Source organism: Symphalangus syndactylus, chromosome 4, assembly GCF_028878055.3.
Source record: "Symphalangus syndactylus isolate Jambi chromosome 4, NHGRI_mSymSyn1-v2.1_pri, whole genome shotgun sequence".
NCBI lineage: Eukaryota > Metazoa > Chordata > Mammalia > Primates > Hylobatidae > Symphalangus > Symphalangus syndactylus.
Window position 1 is genome coordinate 71,229,822 of NC_072426.2, and position 18,590 is coordinate 71,248,411.

Here is an 18,590-nt window from a genome sequence, read left to right on the forward strand (position 1 = left end):
AAGAACCCATGAAAGAGCTAAAGCCAATGGTGCTAAGTTCTTAAGATGGCCCTGTAATTATTGAAGAGTTTGACTTCTTTGACTTCTACTTTAGGAATTGCTATACTCATCTGATTCGCTTTTCGCTTCTTTTCTCCCTCACCAAATAACAGTCTCTATGGATGATAAGAGAGCTCCCTGATTGTTCCATGACCTTTCCAGGTGACTGCCACCTGCCTTACAGACTTTGATGCTGGTTTTTTTGTTTTTGTTTTTGTTTTTTAAGCTTAGGCAATGGCAGCTACATAATTGCTGATGTCTAGCCAATAGTGACTATAAAACACTGAAGGTAAGACATATATAAATTTCAGAAGCATTGAAATATTTAAAAATATATAATTTTAGAAGTAATTTAAAAATGAGATATGAAGGTGCCCTTTAAACTTACAAACACTGCTAAATGAGGAGTTATTAATGTGGCCTTGTAACAGTTATTGTCACCCAGGACTGAGCAGTTGGCGTGTGTATGTGTATTGTGCTGAAGTGGCTATGTTGTCTGGGGTATATACTCTGGATTCATCCTTTCATGCCAGGAAAATTTAGGACAGGGACACACACGAGGAGTTTAGGAGTGGAGGTTTAATGGACAGAAGAAAAGAGAAAGAAAAACAGCTCTCTTTATAGAGAGAGGGGTCTTCCGAACGGAAAAGACCATCTGATAGCAGATGAACCCAATTTTACAGTCTGGCTTGAGGAGTCGGTGTCTGATTTGCATAGGGCTCACAGATCGGTTGGGTCAGTTGTGACATTTACATAGCAGGGGCGGGGGCGGGAAGGCTGGTCATCCCACCTTAATCTTATTATGCAAGTGAACTCTTCCCTTGGTTGGCGCCCTTTTGTCGGCTCCTTGCTGTACAGGTGGCTGGCAGAAAAGGGAAGATGGAGCCGCCATCTTGAACATGTCCGGTCCCTAGTTCCTGCCAGCATTCCCCCATGCAAGCTCCCAGCTTGCTTGTCTGTGTCTGCAGCTCAACTTTACTGGCTGCTCTTGGTTAGAAAATGATTTGGGGCTGCTTTTCATTAAAAAGAAAAGCCTTACTGAGGACTCCCATACCCTATCTGCCTAAGTGATTTCTTTTTAACCCCTATATCAATGCCATTTTGACCCAGTCATTTTGATGAGTTCATTTTGACCTTCACACAATTGTTTATAGCTTTAATCACAGCATTAAATGTTGGAGTGATTTGTATGCTACTAGGAAATGCAGGCAACAGACACGGTCATCATCTCCACCCCCATCCCATCGCTTATCTTGCTCTGGAGTCTGACCTTGTCCATTGCCCCACACTCTCCTCGAGCTTGAGTCTTACCCTGAGGGAAGGTGGAGTGAAGCCCAGACAGGGTCAGGGTGCCTTGATTTAAAAAGCTGCCTTCCGTGGGCAGGGGGGCTTTGGGTATCAGTGGGACTGGGATTGGGAGAGGGCCACTATCTGGACTCTAAGAGGGAATATTTATAATTAGGGTTAGAAAGAGTATGACAACCATGATTGACAAGACAGAGCATTGGTGGCTGAACCAAGATCAAGGACTAAACTGTATTAGTGTCTTCTCACACTGCTATAAACAAATACCTGTGGCTGGGTAATTTATTTTAAAAAAAGGAGAGAGAGAGATTTAATTGGCCCACGGGTCCACAGCCTGTACAGGAAGCATGGTGCTGGCATCTGCTCAACTTCTGGGGAGAGCTCAGGAAACTTTCAGTTATGGCAGAAAATAAAGAGGAAGCAGGCACATCTTACATGACTGGAGCAGGAGGAAGAGAGGGAGTGGGGAGGTGCCACACACTTTAAAATGACCAGATCTCATGAGAACTCTATCATAAGAACAGCACCAATGAGATGGTGCTAAACTAGTCATGAAGGTTCCACTCTCCCATGATACAAGTCACCTCCCACCAGGCCCTACCTCCAACATTTCGGATTACAATGTGACATGGGATTTGGGTGGGGACACAAATCCAAATTAAATCAGTTAGCATTAGCCAAGAACACGTGGGAAATTCAAAGAGTTAAACAAATCAAGTCCCAGGCAGCACTAATTATCTGAGTACAATGATCAGCACATCTGGGTTGAAGACCTTCTATATACTTCCTCCCAGGGCAGGTACTGGATAGGGGATGGGCTGGCCCAGGTCTAAAGAAATAAACAGTAGATGAACTATAGCTGAATGGGGTGAAGAGAACTGGGCCCGTGGTGGAGTCTGATTTCTCCTGGTACATATGCAAGGCGGACACAGGCTCCGATACACTTTGAGCACCTTCGTGCAAGGCAGAGTTCTTTCTCTGGCTCTCAGAAGGATTTTCTGATTATTTTCCATGGTCTGTCCCTGGAGTTGCCATGACTATCCTCAGTGGGACAGCTTAATTCCAGGTGTAGAAACAACAATAGATGCAGTTTCATCCAAAGTTGTTGAACCCAAGAAAAGATGATGACAACTCAAAACAAAAATGAAAGTTTCTTTAAGGCGTGGCCACCTCACAGCCACACTGGCAGCTGGAATTTCCTGCTAACGTGACCCTTGAGTCTTTGGAGGTCCGGGCCAACTGACAAAACACTTTGTTCATGATGGTGGCTCAGTGACAAAGAGGAAATCTCTTATGGACTGCTGGGGCAGCCAAACCTGCCCAAAGAACACAGCTTTGTGGTACTGTAGCCACAGGGAACTAATGGGCGAGGAATTCTTTTATTTTCCACAGTGAATGCTCCAAAGATGACAAGCTCTGCAGGAAATCCTGGGTCCCATATACCTATATATATCCCCACCGCTGGTCCTATTTAATCCTAATCAAGGACCACATCATCAATGAGTTTATCCACAATGACAAAGAAGAAAAACAAAACCCAGGTTGCAAACCCCTGCACACAACTTGCTTTTAACAGCAGGTCCCAGCATTCTCCAGGAAAGAGGAAGCTACGGAAATGTTTAGTACAAGTAGCAGCAGGGCAGAGAGCTGTGGGAAGCCTGGTGTTGAAGGAATTGTTTTATTTTTATTACCTGGTTGAGTTCATTTTGGCTACCTTTTTGGTCTGGTCAAAAAGTAAAGGTTTTGATCGGTAAGTCAATTTTTTTTTAGAAGTCAGAGATAAAGAACACACAGTATAATGAGGCCACATAATTAAGTAGTTTCTAATTTCCAATAAAATAAACTGAATTTACGGGCAGAAATTATCAAAGGCTTATCTACTTCAAACCAGGCCAGAATAACTTCCATGACTTTATTAATGATTTCCCAGATATTATTCCCTCTTGCTGATGGGATGGTAACTTCTTTGAATGTATTATATGACACAGACCATCTTAGCGGACTGCAGTGAGGGATTATCCTGCTAGCCTTGAAGGAGGGAACTGTTGTGTTGGGAGGGGACTATGTGGCAGGGATCTATGAGTGGCTTCTGGAAGCTCAGAATGGCCCCCAGCTGACAGCCAGTGAAAAAATGGAGACCTCAGTCCTACAATCTCAAAGAATTGAGGCCAGGCATGGTGGCTCATGCTTGTAATCCCAGCGCTTTGGGAGGCCGAAGTGGGTGGATCACCTGAGGTCAGGAGTTCAAGACCAGCCTGGCCAATATGGTGAAACCCCGTCTCTACTAAAAATACAAAAATTAGCTGGGCATGGTGGCAGGTACCTGTAATCCCAGCTACTTGGGAGGCTGAGGCAGGAGAATAGCTTGAACCCGTGAGGCAGAGGTTGCAGTGAACTGGAATTATACCATTGCACTCCAACCTTGGTAACAAAGTGAGACTCCATCCCAAAAAAAAAAAAAAAAAAAAATCAAAACCAAAAAAAATCTCAATGTTGTGTGAGCTTGGAAGAGCACCCGGAGCTCCAGAAAAGAATGTAAGGCCACTGATCCCTTGATTGAAATATTTCTCTGCTACCAATGCAACAATGAACCACCTGATACATGCATGCATTTTTTTTTTTTTTTTTTTTTAGAGATAGGGTCTTGCTGTCTCTCGTAGGCTGGAGTACAGTGGTGTGATCATAGCTCACTACAGTCTCAATCTCCTGGGCTCAAGTGATCTTACCTTCTCAGCCTCCTGTGTAACTGGAACCACAGGCCCATGTCACCATGCCTGGCTAATTTTTAAATTTTTTGTAGGAGTGAGATCTTGGTATGTCACCCAGGGTGGTCTCAAACTCCTGGCCTCAAGCTATCCTCTCCCTTCACCACTCAAATTGCTGGGATTACAGGCATGAGCCACCACATCCAGCCTACATGCATGGATTCCTCAAGGGCAGAGTATACAAAGTGGATATTGTTAATAAATATTGCCAATTGCCTTTCATGGCTGTACCAATTTACACTACTGGTACAGGAGTGTACCATGACCAAGCATGACCAACCATGTTTGAGAATGTCCAGTCTTCCACCTCTTACCAGAGATTGATATGAACATATCTCTGATTACTAATGAAGTTGAGCATCTTTTTTATATTTCTTGGCCATTTGGTTTTCCTCTTCTGTGAAATGCCTTTTTATATCTTTTGCCCATTTTTCTATAGGGTTATTTATCCTTTTTTAAGTTGATTCGTAGACATCATTTTGTAAATCCTGAATAGTAATTCTTTTCCTATTGTACAGATTGCAAATATGTCAGATTCAAAATCTGTAACTCATACTTTTTCTAAAACTTGTTAATGATTTTTCTGCCATACAGCTTTTGTTTATATGTAGTCACATTTATTAATGTTTATGTGTTTTGATTTGGTGCTTTATTTTATTTTTTTTATTTTGCTAGTCCTTCCTACCCCAAGATTATAAAAAAAAATTATTCTGTATTTTCTTACAATTTTTTTTTTTTTTTTTGAGACGGAGTCTCACTCTGTCACCCAGGCTGGAGTGCAGTGGCTCGATCTCGGCTCACTGCAAGCTCCGCCTTCCGGGTTCACGCCATTCTCCTGCCTCAGCCTCTCCAAGTAGCTGGGACTACAGGCGCCCGCCACCACGCCCAGCTGATTTTTTGTATTTTTAGTAGAGACAGGGTTTCACCGTGGTCTCGATCTCCTGACCTCGTGATCCGCCCGCCTCAGCCTCCCAAAGTGCTGGGATTACAAGCCTGAGCCACCGTGCCTGGCCTTTCTTACAATATTTTAATAGATTTGTTCTAATGTCTTCACTTTCATTCCATATGGAGTTGATTTAGAGTCATTCACTCTTCTACTCACCCCAGGCTGAAGTCCAACCTTATCATTGCTCCTGATATTGTGTTGGACAAGGTCCCAGTGATTTCTACGTTTTTGAATCAAAAAGTCACTTTTAAGGCCAGGTGCAGTGGCTCACACCCGTAATGCCAATACTTGGGAAGCTGAGGCAGGTGAGGCAGGAGGGTCACTTGAGTCCAGGAGTTCAAGACCACCCTACGCAATACAGTTAGACTCTCTCTCCAAAAATATATTTTTTAAAAAACCTTCTGCAGCCTCATGCTATTTTTTTTTTTAATTTCTCAATAGCATTTGTCAGCAATGAGCACATCACTTGTTTTTTAAAAGCCTTTCTTGGCCCCTGGGACAGCATATTGTCCTAGCTTTCTGATATGGTTTGTCTTTGTGCCCCCACCCAAATCTCATCTTGAATTGTAATCCCCAGGTATTGAGGGAGGGACATGGTGGAAGGTGATTGGGTCATGGGGGTGGATTCCCCCTTGCTGTTCCTGTGATAGTGAGGGAGTTCTCTCCAGATCTGATGGTTTCATAAGGGGCTTCTCCCCCTTTCCTTCCTTCACTCACTCTCTTTTGCCTCCTGCCATGTAAGACGTGCCTCTTCCCTTTCCACCACGATTGTAAGTTTCCTGAGGCCTCCCCAGCAATGAGGAATTGTGAGTCAATTTAACCTCTTTTCTTTATAAATTACCCAGTCTCAGGTATGTCTTTGTGGCATTGTGAAAACAGACTAATCCACTTTCCCTTTATCTCGCTGGCCACCTTGGTCCCTTTTATTATCTTTATTGAGTCATCTTCCTCTTTCTAATCTCTAAGTGTGGGTATTTCTCAAGGTTTGGTTCTGAGCTATCTTCTCTGTCTCTCCCTTGGGGAATCCAAGCCTTATATAATCTCTATAATGATGTCTTCATTACATCTCTAGCCTAGATGTCTTTCCCAAGTTACAGTTTTGTACATTCTGATACTCACCTAACATTTCTCTTTGGATAATCTACAGCCATCTCAACTGAACAACTGAACATGTTCAAGATGGAAGCCTGGATTCTCAGGCCGTATTCCTAACCTGTTTTCTCTCTTGGTCACCATCCACTCCTGTGGCCCAGACCATACACCTACACGTCATCCTTGGGTGTTTCTTTTTCCTTTCTTCTTGTTTTTTTCCCCCTATATCCAATCTGTCATCAGTCCTGTCAACTTTATCTACCAAATATTCCCTGATTGTCTCTTCTGCCCTCTGCCTCCACTTCCCCTCCTCGCCCAGGCTGCTGTTGTCTCTCACTCACTCCTCTGCATGGCCTCCCTGCTTCCGTTCGCTCTCCACACAGCCGTGGTCTCCTTTCAAAAAGTGAGTCACTTTAAGCTTCTCAGTGACTTCCTGTTGTCCTTAGAACAATCCAGACTTCTTCCCGGGGGCTCTAAGACCTGGTGTGACCCAGACTCTGATGCTCCACCCCCACGTGGGGCCACCCTCCACCTTGCTCTCCTGTCTCCTTCAAATCTCTGAACAAACCCAATTCTTCACCACTTCAGGGCCGTATTAGTTCCCCAGGGCTGCTGTTACTAATTACCACAAACTTGGTGGCTTAAAACAACAGAAATCGGTTCCTTCACAGTTCTAGAGGCCAGAAATTCAAAAGCAAGTAGCTTACAGATGAGAAACTCAGATTTAAAAAAGGGCACATAGGTGATTCCTCAAAGAGCTGAAAACAGAACTACCTTTGACCCAGCAATACCATTACTGGGTATATACCCAGAGGAACAGAAATCATTCTGTCATAAAGACACAAGCATGCAGCACTATTCACAATAGCAAAGACGGGGATCAACCTAAATGCCCATCAATGGCAGACTGGATAAAGAAAATGTGGTACACAAGCACCATGGAATACTATGCAGCCATAAAAAAGAATGAGATCACGTCCTTTGCAGGGACATGGGTGGAGCTGGAGGTCATTATCCTTAGCAAACTAATGCAGGAACAGAAAACCAAATACCACATGTTCTCACTTATAAGTGGGAGCTCAATGATGAGAACATAAGGGCACATAGAGGGCAATGACAGACACTGGAGCCTGCTTACCTGTGAGTGAAGAGTGGGGGGAGGGAGAGGTTCGGGAAAAATAACTACTGCATATTAGGCTTATTACCTAGGCAATTAAATAATCTCTCAAACAGACTACCATGACATGAGTTTACCTATATAACAAACCTGCATGTGTACCTCTGAACCCAAAGTAAAAGTTTTCAAAAGAAAAAGGAGAAAAAGAAAAGGGTCACACAGCTTCAAGGACCACTCCCTGTTTTCTGCCTACACAACTAAATATCCACAATAAGATACTTTTTGGTAACAACAAATCACTGTCACAAGAAGAAAGACCAGAGAGCATCTTTGTCGCGTAGAGTCATTCAGTGGAGCAATTGGACTAGAAGCAGGTTCTGAAAAGCTCTATTCCCAGTGCTATGGGAATAACTAAAATGCACTGTCTCTAGGTTTTTTACATTCATATTTACACAGGAGAAGAATCTGAGCTCTAGAAGACTGGGCTGATGAGATGAATCGTCTCCCGTGAGAAGAATTTCCTTAGACATGTTTGAACATACAGTTCTGTGTTTCACTCTGAGTTTTGTCTGTTCCTGAGGCTTTTAAATCGACCAAAGAGAGGAATTAGGACTCTTTGTGACTCTGCCAATAAAACACCGCAGGGCTCCACCTTCCTCCAGCTAAGTGCCGGGCCACATTTGCACTTCAGTCTCCCTGTGACTGCTTTGAAAGGGCCTGCTTTTCCTCTCGGAGGCTTTTGGGATCTGGGCAGACACACACCCTGAAGTTATCTCCTCTTAAGCGTATAAACCAGGGATTATCTTATCTCGGTAAGCACAGTGATCTTAGAAGGACAGCCACTCACCTCCCGGAGGAGTTGGAAAGTCTCCAGGGAGCAAGGGAAGCCATTCTAGGCTGGAGCCTCCTGGAGAAGTTTCAGGTCACCCCAAACCATTGTGCATACAGGGGCCTTCACCAGGAAGGGCCCTTTAGAAGCCAGTTCCACTTTTCCCTGCAGCAGAAGAGTTGGCACGGGTGAAAGCATCTTTCACCGCAAATAACTGGAAAACAGGAGTCCCTGGTTGCCTCGGCTCCAGCGCAGCCCCCATCTTTCTTATTTTATTTTATTTTTTTTTAGAAGACAAAAGCATAGATTTACTGAAGCAAAAGTATACACCACAGATCAGGAGCAGGCTTCAGCAAGCAGCTCAAGAGCCCTAGTTGCAAATCTTCTGGGGTTTAAGTACCCGTTAGAGGTTTCCTATTGGTTACACCCTATATAAATGAAGACTTGGCCCACAACCAATCGGAGGCTGAAGTGAAGGCTCAGCCTGCAACCAATCAGAGGCTGAAGTTGCATCCTACGCAAAAGAAGACTTGGCCCATGACCAATCAGAGGCTGAAGTGAAGGCTCCCTGTCTCCAGACCCTACTTTCCTGCCTAAAAATGGGTCAAAACTCAAAGGGTTGGAAAGAACATATCGTTGAAAAAAAAAAAAAAAAGAAGTCTCCCTCCTACCCTTGTTACTTTCCTTGGAGGCAACCAGGATCAGATTTATATGTATCCTTCCCAGATACTTTGCACCTGTGCTTTAAATAGGTATCCTTAGGGGACACATTTAGTGGGTGGGGACAGTCAACCTCTCTACTTTTGCTTCTGGCAATAATTACTTGATTTTAATATCTATCACTGGAGACTTACTAAATTCACGCACTCCACATTATTTCTCTGGAGTCTTGGTTTTTGTTGATGAAAACAGAGTTAAAAGGTTTTTTTGTCACTAAAATGATCTGGGTAAATAGGGAAGTAATGATTTTAAACTATAGTTCTGGGTTTTTTTGTTCTGTTTTTTTTTTTTTTTTTGAGAAAAGATTTTGGCGTGAGGAGTTTGTCAGTATCTAACAATTCTTTCCTATATTTTTCCTGAAGGCACTTGACTTTGGCAGATATTGAGAGAATAGCCCCACTGGCTGAGGGGGCCTTACCTTACAACCTGGCAGAACTTCAAAGAAAGGTATGAGTAGTCTCATAAATATGATCACCTTAAAAAATGCTGAACTAGTAGCCTAAATAGGAGCTGACAGCTTCTGAATGCTGTAAAAATTAAAAATTACTTTTCAGAGAAAGACTTTACTTAGCTTAAAGATTACCTTTATAGAACTGCTGTTATCCCACTTTTATAGAATATATATATATTTTTTGAGATGCAGTCCGGCTCTGTTGCCCAGGCTGGAGTGCAATGGTGTGATCTCGGCTCACTGCAACCTCTGCCTTCTGGGTTCAAGAGATTCTCCTGCCTCAGCCTCCCGAGTAACTGGGATTACAGGCATGTGCCACCACAACTGGCTAATTTTTGTATTTTTAGTAGAGACAAGGTTTTGCCATGTTGGACAGGCTGGTCTCAAACTCGTGACCTCAGGTGATCCACCCATCTCGGCCTCCCAAAGTGCTGGGATTACAGGCATGAGCCACCACGCCCAGCCTATAGAATATTTTTATGAGATAACTAGATTTATGTTTGTGTTTTGTTTCTTGTTTTGTTCAGACAAGGAAAATAAGAGTTCAAACATACATGGGTTTGGCCCCCTTCCCCTTAGAATTAGTATTCTTTTCATTTGCCTCATGACATTTGAAGATTAGTGTTAGGTTTACTTTGTATCATTAAACTGATATTTAAGGGTTCCTAAAATAAAAAAAAACTTCCCTCAAATGAAATTGAGAGGTGACCGCTTGCTGGCAGTCCTCACAGCCCTCGCTCGCTCTCGGCGCCTCCTCTGCCTGGGCTCCCACTTTGGCTGCACTTGAGGAGCCCTTCAGCCCGCCGCTGCACTGTGGGAGCCCCTTTCTGGGCTGGCCAAGGCCAGAGCCGGCTCCCTCAGCTTGCGAGGAGGTGTGGAGGGAGAGGCGAGGGCGGGAACCGGGGCTGCGCGCGGTGCTTGTGGGCCAGCATGAGTTCCGGGTGGGCGTGGGCTCGGCGGACCCCGCACTCCGAACGGCTGGCCGGCCCCACCGGCCCCGGGCAGTGAGGGGCTTAGCACCTGGGCCAGCAGCTGCTGTGCTCAATTTCTCGCCGGGCCTTAGCTGCCTTCCTGCAGGGCAGGGTTCCGGACCTGCAGCCCGCCATGCCTGAACCTCCCCCGCCCTCCGTGGGCTCCTGTGAGGCCCGAGCCTCCCCGACAAGCGCTGCCCCCTGCTCCACGGTGCCCAGTCCCATGACCACCCAAGGGCTGAGGAGTGCAGGCACATGGGGCAGGACTGGCAGGCAGCTCCACCTGCAGCCCCTGTGCGGGATCCACTGGGCGAAGCCAGCTGGGCTCCTGAGTCTGGTGTGGTCATGGAGAACCTTTATGTCTAGCTAAGGGATTGTAAATACACCAATCAGCACCCTGTGTCTAGCTCAGGGTTCGTCAATGCACCAGTCGACACTCTGTATCTAGCTACTCTGGTGGGGCCTTGGAGAACCTTTGTGTCTAGCTCAGGGATTGTAAATACACCAATCGGCACTCTGTATCTAGCTCAAGGTTTGTAAACACACCAGTTAGCACCCTCTGTCTAGCTCAGGGTTTGTGAATACACCAACTGACACTCTGTGTCTAGCTACTCTGGTGGGGACTTGGAGAACCTTTGTGTCCACACTCTGTATCTAGCTAATCTGCTGGGGAAGTGGAGAACCTTTGTGTCTAGCTCAGGGATTGTAAACGCACCAATCAGCACCCTGTCAAAACAGACCACTCGGCTCTACCAATCAGCAGGATGTGGGTGGGGCCAGATAAGAATAAAAGCAGGCTGCCGGAGCCAGCAGTGGCAACCCGCTCAGGTCCCCTTCCACACTGTGGAAACTTTGTTCTTTCTCTCTTTGCAATAAATCTTGCTGCTGTTAACTTTTTGGGTCCACACTGCCTTTATGAGCTGTAACACTCACTGCGAAGGTCTGCAGCTTCACTCCTGAAGCCAGCGAGACCACGAACCCACCAGAAGGAAGAAACTGTGAACACCAGAAAGAAGAAACTCCGGACACGCCGCCTTTAAGAACTGTAACACTCACCGAGAGGGTCCGCGGCTTCATTCTTGAAGTCAGTGAGACCAAGATCCCACCAATTCCTGACACGAAATAAAACATTCACTGGGATTGTGCCTTACAGATTACAGCCACGAAAAAAAAAAAGCAATTAGTGAAACCAGAAAGAAAACCTTGACTGTTATTACATTTTTGATAAATATTAGTTTTGGTTTTTATAAATGATTAAAACAGTAGCTTCTGAGTGGTATAAAATTAATACAGTCCCATTTCTGATTTTACAAATATTATCTTGGTAACCTTTCATGCTTGCAAGGGAGAAGAGCCTCGAGTCCTGCAGGGAGCCACACGAAAGTCTGTTTCACGCCAGTCTTCCAAATGCCCTATGAGAAGCTGTCAGCCCACATTTTCATCTGCTTTTTAGTTTTGTTTTTGTTTATTTAGTTTTTAGAGACAGGGTCTTACTCTCGCCCAGGCTCAAAACCCAGCTCATGCAGCCTCCAACTCCCAGGCTGAAGTGATCCACCCACCTCACCCTCTCAAGTAGCTGGGACCACAGGCACACGCCACCACACCCAATAGTTTTCGAATTTTTATCTAGAGATGGGATCTCACTGTGTTGCCGAGGCTGGTCTTAAACTCCTGGCCTCAAGAAATTCTCCTGCCTCGGCCTGGGATTACAGGCATGAGCCACCACTCCTGGCCTCATCAGCATTTTAGATGTTTACTTTTCAAACTTCCATCTCCTCCTACCTTCTGCACCAATACTAGATCCCTTGAGTCCCTAACTGGTTCGCTGGTTGATGTCTCACACACAGTGAGTCCAGTGGGTGGGGGGAATTTTAGTGAGCAAAATTAAGCCTATTTATTTATTTATTTATTTTTGAGACGGAATTTTGCTCTTGTCGCCCAGGATGGAGTGCAATGGCATGATCTTGGCTCGGTGCAACCTCTGCGTCCAGGGTTCAAGCTATTCTCCTGCCTCAGCCTCCCCAGTAGCTGGGATTACAGGCGCCCATCACCACACCCAACTAATTTTTGTATTTTTTGTAGATACGGGGTTTCACCATGTTGGCCAGGCCGGTCTCAAACACCTGACCTCGTTATCTGCCCGCCTCAGCCTCCCAGAGTGCTGGGATTATAGGCATGAGCCACTGCACCCGGCCTAAGCCTTTCTTTACTGTAGGGCTTGTCCAACCCCATAACGGACTAATTTATATTTTACAGCTCTGAGAGAAGGTGTGGTGCACAGAACTTCCAAAACATACATGATAGAGCACGCCCGTTGCTAGTGATACCAAGGACACAATTTGGAAAGCATTGCACTGGGCCATACACCTCTTCTGTCCTCAGGACTGTGGGAAAATGGTGAAGATAATAGTCACTGCGTGTCTGTATGTGCAAGAGCTGTGCCATGCCTTTTGCAGGCATTACCACATATAGCTGTAAGCTCCCAACAACCTGGCAAGCTAGGCATCATCAACCCTTCCCCTTAGATGTGAGAGGAAGTCATTTGCAGCCACTGCAAGGTTCAAACACTAGAAGCGTCCAAACATAAAACCGCACTAAGAGGACATCTGTGTGATTATCCATTCAAGAAATCGGGCCATTGTACTCAGCGAGGAACAATCCGCGATGGTGTGTGGTGCGTGGCAGTGGTGCACTCTGCCTGCTGGCCAGTGAGGTCATGGTGGCTTTGACCATGAGATAGGGATGGCGTGGGGGCAGGGAGCACCCATGGATGCATCACAAATAACTCAGTCAGAAGATACTTTGTGCTGTGCAAATCTCAGAAATTCATGGAACAAAGGTCATTTATAATTGAATAGGAGTTACTGTAGATCCATGGGCTGGAGGAGACATCCCAGAAAGAAAGGCATGGTGAGATGGTGAGAACCACCGGTGCCCTCAGCAGGGAGGGACCCATGTAAGGCATTAAAAGAAGGGAGCAGGCAGGTGAATTTCTGTTTTTTCTTGGAGAGAGAACTGATCAACTGTATCCCTGTTTTTTTGTTTTTGTTTTTGACAGGAACACTCATTTAGTTATTTTTTATTTTCAGAGATAGGGTCTAACTCTCACCCAGGTTGGAGTGCAGTGGTGCAATCATAGCTCACTGCAGTCTCAAACTCTTTGGTTCAAGAGATCCTCCCACCTCAGCCCAGCAAGTAGTTGGGACTATGAGTGCACGCCACTATGCTCAGCTAATTTTTGTATTTCATTTTTTGTAGAGATGGCATGTTATGTTGCCCAGCATGGCCTCGAACTCCTGGGCTTGAGTGATCTTCCTGCTTCAGCCTCCCGAAGACTTGGGATTACAGGCCTAGGTGCCCTTTTTTTTTTTTTTGAGACAATGTCTCACTCTGTTGCCTAGGCTGGAGCTCAATAGTGCAGTTTTGGCTCACTGCAGCCTCACCCTACACCCCGGGCTCAAGTGATCCTCCTACCTCAGTCACCTGAGTAGCTGGGACTACAGGCACGCACCACCACGCTCAGCTAATTTTCTTTCGGTATTTTTGGTAGAGACAGGGTTTTTCGATGTTGCCCAGGCTGGCTTCAAACTCCTGAGCTCAAGCTGTCTGCCCATCTCAGCCTCCCAAAGTCCTAGGATTACAGGCATGAGCCACCGCGCCCGGCCCTGTGTCCTCTTTCTGCTCCGGGATCTCACCCAGGAGACTGCACAGCATTTAGTCATCGTGTCTCCTTAGGCTCTTCTTGACTGTGATGGTTATTTAGACTTTCCTCGTTTTCAATGACTTTGACAGCTTTGAGGAGTACAGGTCAAGTATTTTAAGGAATGCTCTTCAATTCGGCTTAGTTTGATGCTTTTCTCATGGACAGGGGTTATGGGTTTGGAGGAGGAAGATGAAACAGGTAAAGTGCCATTCTCATCACATCATTTCAAGGGCATGTGCCATCAACTCCATTTATGTGGCTGTTGACCTTGATCAACTGGGTAAGGTAGAGCTCATCAGTTTCCCATCTGTGAAGTTACTCTCCCCTACCTCCTTTCCCTCCTATACTCTGGAAGTCCCCATGCATGACTCACACTTAAGGCATGGAAAGTTAGGCTCTTACCCCTTGAGAAGAGACTATCTACTTATTTGAAACTTTTCTGCATGGGAGATATGTTTATACTCTCCCATTTTTTTTATTTCTTTTTTTTTTTTTTTCAAAACAGAGTCTTGCTCTATTGCCCAGGGTGGAGTGCAGTGGCACAATCTCAGCTCACTGCAACCTCCGCCTCCTGGGTTCAAGCAATTCTTCTGCCTCAGCCTCCTAAGTAGCTGGGATTACAGGCACACGCCGCCACGCCGGGCTGATTTTTGTATTTTTAGTAGAGACGGGGTTTCATCATATCAGCCAGGCTGGTCTTGAACTCCTGACCTTGTGATCTGCCTGCCTCAACCTCCCAAAGTGCTGAGATTACAGGCTTGAGCCACCACACCCAGCCTCCCTTTTTTTTTTTTAATTTGATCATGAATGTATATCAGCATGGGCTTGTGGACATTTATGTTATACTTTGTATAAATATTTATAAATATCAGTATGTTAATTATTTTGTTGCTTAAAGTACATCAGCTTTGGTGCTTGTGAGCTCCTTCAGTTGGCTCCAGTGTCTTCACTCCATGCGCGTTTTGTTCATGTGTTTGTTTGTTTGTTGCAGGGGTGGGGGGTGTTTATTGCTTTTGTTTTGGTTTTGAGCCCATTTTTACTTTCTGGCACTATAAGATGTTGGCTCTTCTTGTATATTCTCTAGAAACAGCCATTTCTTCAACACACCCTGGTGCCTTCTATCAGAGAATGGTGTTAGAAACCACAATCTAGGTACTGGGTGTGTGTGTTGTTACTGGGTAGTCATTCCTTCTAGGCTCGCTCAGCAGACAGCAAAGAAATATGTGTATATACTAACCCATGTAGGTAGCCATCTGTATCTAAATTAAGCTAAACATGAGTTCACATTGATGGCTCCAACTCTAACTTGGCACTGCATGGATTATTCCAGCCTTCTCTCTCTCTCTCTCTTTTGTTTTTTTAATAGAGATGAGATCTTGCTATGTTGCCTAGGCTGGTCTTGAACTCCTGGGCTCAAGCAGTCTACCTGCCTCAGCCTCCCAGCGTGCTGTAATTACATATGTGAGCCACTGACCTGGCCCTCCAGCTTGTTCTTCTTGCTTGTCTGTAACCCTGCAATCCAACAGTAAGACACCTGACTCCTGCCACCTGCCATACATTACTTCATTGTTCAAGTCCAGTAGACTTGACTTAGTAACTAGACTAGTGAATTTGAAATTGTGAAACCATATCCCCATGGCAGCAATCTTACCAGCCAAAGTATAATGCTGGCAGGGCACAGCGGCTCATGCCTGTAATGTCAGCACTTTGGGAGGCTGAGGCAGGTGGATCACAAGGTCAAGGAGATCGAGACCACGGTGAAACCCCGTCTCTACTAAAAATACAAAAAATTAGCCAGGTGCGGTGGTGGACACCTGTAGTCCCAGCTACTCGGGAGGCTGAGGCAGGAGAATGGTGTGAACCTGGAGGTGGAGCTTGCAGTGAGCCGAGATTGCGCCACTGCACTCCAGCCTGGGCGACAGAGCGAGACTCCGTCTCAAAAAAAAAAAACAAAACAAAAAAAAACAAAAAACAAAAAGGTACAATGCTGATGGGCACTCAGTGCCTTTTCCCACTGGTCCTAGAGTCAGCATTCATTCCTCAAGTGACTTCACCTAATCAGCACCTTCTCTCCCCACCTCCTCTAGTGAGGATGTATCCTATGTTTGTAATGCAGTCCGTCTTTTGTCATAGTCTTCATTCCATCCTGAGATCCTCTAGCTTCCTAAATAATTTTTTAATTTGCATAGATTAAGGTTAACTCTTTCTGCGGTAACATTCTATGGGTTTTGACAAATGCATCATGTAATAGATCCAACATTATAGAATAGTTTCACCATCCTAAAAAAATTCCTTATGCTTCACCTATTTTAACCTCTCCTTGTATTTTTGTGTTTTTCCATTTTCAAGTGAGCAGATATTTTACACAAATAATGAAACATAGGTAATTAGAAACCAGTGTAATCCTTAATTGCTTTATACAATATATTTATAATAAATAAAAGGTTTTCCAAAATAATATTATTATAAACTGTGTTTATTTTGTATCTTACACACCTTATATCCCATGTTAGGTATAGTAACGGACAGGCTAAAGCTTCTCTGTTGAGATCATTGTGCTCTTTTGGAGTAGAGATAACTAAAATTCCAGAAATATCACTATTCTAGATGAGCTCAGGGCCTGGCCTCTGTAGCAAGTGGCAGAGTCAGTGTTTAAATATGGTTCAACTTTCTAGCCTTTCAGAACTGTCATAAATCTAGCAGCTGAAAATCTTAGCAAGGACCTCCTTTTGCATGCAGCCAACTTTTGCCCCACTCCATTTTCTTTTAAAGTCTAAATCATGTTTATTTGCAAACTCAAAGTTTTGCAACAAAGGTAATATGATGCTCACTCTGCACCCAAGATTAGAGCAAAATGCAAAAAATAATTTATTTACCCCCATGCTTGTAGTTCATTGCTATTTTTCATTGACTACAGTTTTACGGTCTCAAGAGTGAATCTCATGGCGGTTAAACTTTTATGACTTACATTAATTCAGTGTCCTTGGCTGTCATGTTTCTCAACTTGCTGTCAAGCCACAGAAATATATTTTTAGGATATTTCTAAGGGAAGCAGTATGGAGACTTAGACAAAATTCATGGCAAGACTTCTTGAGAAACTAAAGCAGGTGGCTTCACACACACACGTGCGCACACATACACACACTGCCTTGCATGTAAGAGGACAGGCTGGGCGCGGTGGCTCATGCCTGTAATCCCAGCACTTTGGGAGGCTGAGGTGGGTGGATCACCTGAGGTCAGGAGTTTGAGACCAGCCTGGCCAACATGGTGAAATTCTGTCTCTACTAAAAATACAAAAATTAGCTGGGCGTGTTGGGCAGCACTTGTAATCCCAGCCACTTGGGAGGCTGAAGCAGGAGAATCACTTGAACCTGGGAGGCGGAGGTTGCAGTGAACCGAGATCACGCCACTGCACTCCAGCCTGGGCAAAAGAGCAAGACTTTGTCTAAAAAAAAAAAAAGAAAAAAGAAAAGAAAAAAAACCAGATGAGTCCTTTGGGAAAGGCAGGCGTATCACAAAAAATTCCTTTGCATGTACCTTGTAATTCCAAGGCTTGAGTTTCTGCTTTCGGTGTTATTTCTGGCTCTATCCTTGGCATGGTGCAAGGAAAGGCGTGACACCAGAGAAAAGGGAAGGCAGGAAACTCGGAGGGAGGGAAGGAGAAAGTGGGTAGGAAAAAGGGAGAGAATGAGGCAGAAAGTGAAAGGAAAGGAGGATGGAAATGGAGTGAGGAAGGATGAGGGGCCAGGAGAGAGGAAGATGATTTCCTAAGCACTTGCTGTGTTTCAGGTCATAGGCTACTTATTTGACCTCCATGTTTTCACTTATTCCCAATGGCTACGCATCAGGTGAGAATTCTACCACTGAACTATCCGTGCCTCCTTATGGCCATGTGACAAAGAGGATGACCGAAGTGACACCAGTAATGTCAAACAAGGGAGGGGAGACAACGATGGGGTGGATCAAAAAACCAAGTAAGGGCCGCGGTGGCTCACGCTTGTAATCCCAGCGCTTTGGGAGGCTAAGGTGGGTGGATCACCTGAGGTCAGGAGTTCCAGACCAGCCTGACCAATATGATGAAACCCTGTCTCTACTAAAAATACAAAAATTAGCCTGGCGTGGTGGCATGTGCCTATAATCCCAGCTACTTGGGAGGCTGAGACAAGAGAATCACTTGAACCTGCCAGGAGGCAGAGGTTGCAGTGAGCCGAGATCGCACCATTGCACTCCAGCCTGGACAACAAGAGCAAAGCTCCATCTCAAAAAAAAAAAAAAAAAAAAAAAAGCAAGTCAAAAGCAAGACTTTCATCATACGGCAAATTGTTTCTCCCAATGTGACTTTTTTTTCACTTAACCTGTTTAAAATTTTCTGCCTCTAACACACCCGCTCCTGATCATAGATAATAAATGTGATGTAACCTTATTCTTGCATTATTAGTCATGAACCCTGGATAATATCAGGGCCCTGGGCTCTTTTGTCTTCAGAGGCCTTTCCTCCATTAAAAAAAATTAAAATTCTATTTTAAGATTATGTTTGTATGAAGATAAATATATCAACAGTATATATTAGAACATTTTCTCCTCGGACTTTAAAAGAAAGTAAAACATTTTGTGGGTGTCTGAAAGTATTGCGAGCACTAGACTCTGTCCCC

At 44.8% G+C, this 18,590-nt stretch overlaps 1 protein-coding gene and 1 long non-coding RNA gene across 2 annotated transcripts in view; one reads left to right on the forward strand and one right to left on the reverse strand.

The window, feature by feature from the left end:
• Nucleotides 1-8,129, reverse strand: part of JCAD (junctional cadherin 5 associated) — a 149,132-nt gene extending 141,003 nt beyond the window's left edge. Inside the window, exon 1 of the mRNA XM_055275033.2 lies at nt 8,112-8,129. The gene's annotated coding sequence lies outside the window, so the exon portion shown is untranslated. The remainder of the gene's footprint in view (nt 1-8,111) is intronic.
• Nucleotides 200-17,896, forward strand: LOC134736353 (uncharacterized). Its single transcript, XR_010120315.1, has 3 exons — nt 200-328; nt 9,176-9,260; nt 17,787-17,896. It is a non-coding gene; the product is annotated as an uncharacterized lncRNA (long non-coding RNA).
• The last annotated feature ends 694 nt before the right edge of the window (nt 17,897-18,590 follow it).